This window comes from Gossypium hirsutum, chromosome A06 (assembly GCF_007990345.1).
Source record: "Gossypium hirsutum isolate 1008001.06 chromosome A06, Gossypium_hirsutum_v2.1, whole genome shotgun sequence".
Taxonomy (NCBI): Eukaryota; Viridiplantae; Streptophyta; class Magnoliopsida; order Malvales; family Malvaceae; genus Gossypium; species Gossypium hirsutum.
In genome coordinates, this window is record NC_053429.1 from 25,102,876 (window position 1) to 25,105,664 (window position 2,789).

Genomic DNA, 2,789 nt, shown 5'->3' on the forward strand with positions numbered 1-2,789 from the left:
CGGTACGCGTTGACTATTCACTTTATAAGTTAGCCGAATTGTATATTTCTTAGATTGTGAGACTTCATGGACTACCTTTATCGATTATTTCAGATAGGGATTTGAGGTTTACTTTGTGGTTTTGGAAGAAGTTACTAGAAGCTTTGGGTACAAAGCTGAACTTTATTACCGCTTTTCATCTACAGACTGATGGACAATCTGAGATAGTAATTCAAACACTGGAAGATATGCTCAGATGTTTTGTTCTTGAATTCCAAGTTAGTTGGGAAAAGTACTTACCTTTGGTTGAGTTTGCTTACAACAATAGTTATCAGTGAGCTTAAATATGGTGCCTTATGAGGCATTGTACGGACGTAAATTTCGTACACCATTGTATTAGACTGAGCTTAAGGAGGATAAGATTCATGGAGTCAATTTAGTTAAGGAACCGAAGAAAAGATGAAGGTTATTCATGATTGTTTGAAAGTGGCATCGGATAGACAAAAGTCATATGCAGATTTGAAAAGAAAGGAAATCAAGTATCAGGTCGGTGATAAAGCATTCTTGAAAGGTCTGCATGGTAAAAGGTTTTGAGATTCAGTAAAAAGGGCAAGTTGAGTCTTCGTTTTATAGGACCGTTTGAGATTATCGAAAGAATAGGGCCTGTTGCTTATCGATTGTTGCTGACTGAGTTAGAAAACATTCACGATGTATTTCATGTATCCATGTTGTGTCGATATAGATCTGATTCTTCTCATGTGATTGCACCGACCGAGGTTAAAATCAGACCAGATATGACTTATGGTGAGAAACCGATTAAGATCTTAGCTTGGGAAGTTAAGCAATTGAGAAAAAAATGTGTTGCTTTTGTGAAAGTTTTATGGCAAAGATGTGGGGTTGAAAAGGCTACATGGGTGACCGAGGAGGCTATGAGGAAACAATACCCAAACCTTTTTACCAGTAAGATTTTCGGGGATGAAAATCCCCAAAAGTGGGGAGAGTTGTAACATCTCGAATTAGGGCCTAGTCAGAACAGTGGTTGTGAGACCAAAAATATAAGATAGAAATAATTATTTTATGATTTTTATGAGGTCTATAATATGAATGCATGCTTATGTGAAAGTTTCATGAAGAAATTCTATGCATAAAATGTCTAATTTAACTTTAGGGACCAAATTGAATAAGATACAAAACTTGCATTCTAAAAGATTTAAGCATGAAATTGCTTTAGATTATGAATTAGAGGGTCCTAATTAGCAATTTGACCAATTTTTATAATTTTGGAGAAAAATGGACATGCATAGGAAAAATTTGAAAGAAAAACCCTAAGGGCATTTTGGTCATTTGGTAAATAAAAGAATAAAAAGGGAAAATCAAAGAAAAAATGTGTCCTTCTTCTCCAAGTGCTAGCCGAATTTCTCAATAGCCATAGCTAGGGTTTTGTTCAACATTTCCAAGCTTGATTGTAAGTACTCTCTATCCCCGTTTTTAATGTTCTTTGTATTTTTGAAGATTTTGAAGCATGATCTACCCTTTTCTAGCTATATTTTGAGCTAGGGTTCATGTATGAAATTTGAACCATGTGTAACATGGATGTCTTTTGATGATCAATGGAGGAATGTTAATGTTTGATGCATGATAAACATATTTTACTTGGTGATTTTTAGTGAAAACACCTAAGAAGGGGACTTGTTTGAAAAAGTGTAAAAATAGGTAGTAAAAATGTGAAATAAAGAAAAATATGGGCTGATATGAGTAGAGTAAAGGTTCGGCTAGGCTTGGGTAACCAAGAAAATGCATGCATTTCATTTTACGAGCCTAGAGACTAAATCATAAATAAGTGGAAAGATAGGGTTAAAAAAATAATTTTACCAAAGCATGTATTATGGATCGATTTGAGTAATGTGATTAATAAACAAGTTAAATTTGGCATTCTAGATGAAGAAAAACATGAACTGGGCCTTGATCTAGGGAAGGAAAAAGTATACGACGATTAGACTCGATTACCATCATTTTTGTGCTGAGGTAAGTACATGTGTAAATAATGTGACAATGTGGTATGTTATGTTGTGTTAACATTATGTGATAATTATGTTATTGCTTATTAGGTATGCTATGCCTAATGGTAACTTTTTAGGTATGAATGATATTGGTCGTTATCCACGACATCATGAGCAAGTACGTCAATGTATACCTTATGCAAGCGAGGAAAATCTCATTTGAACCATAGGAATAATCTAGGATACAAGTGACATGTCATTAAGAATTTAGAAATCCGAACCCATTGTGTTAGTTCGGATTCGTGATATGTATGAGTCATCCGAGCTCGTTGAGTTGTTCCGAGTTCATTATGGATGCGAGCATCTGAGCTCGTTGAGTTGGTCCGAGTTCATTATGGATGCGATACATGTAATTAGGTTCCGGGTAGCCAAGTAATCCTTGAGATGGTCGGATACCTGACAGCTTGTGTGAGTAGCCCGTGTAGCTACACCTTGACTGATAGCTTTTATGTGCAAGCCCGTGAGTAGCTCCATTGCGAGCATTACATGTTATGAGGTAGCTTTGGCTATGTATGTATATGTGGCACTTATGTTCAAGTTTTTCGCGTATCTAATAGTATTCTGAGGATATGATGAAAGTCTCGAGGAGGGCATGTTAAAGAGGTATGGTTATATGATATATTACGATGAGTACAGGTATGTACACTAAACCTATGAATAATGCCTTGATAAAGAATGATTTGTGATGAGAATGTATATGTGTACATATGATATGGAAGTCAAAAGTTTTATATGATGAATAATCTTTAT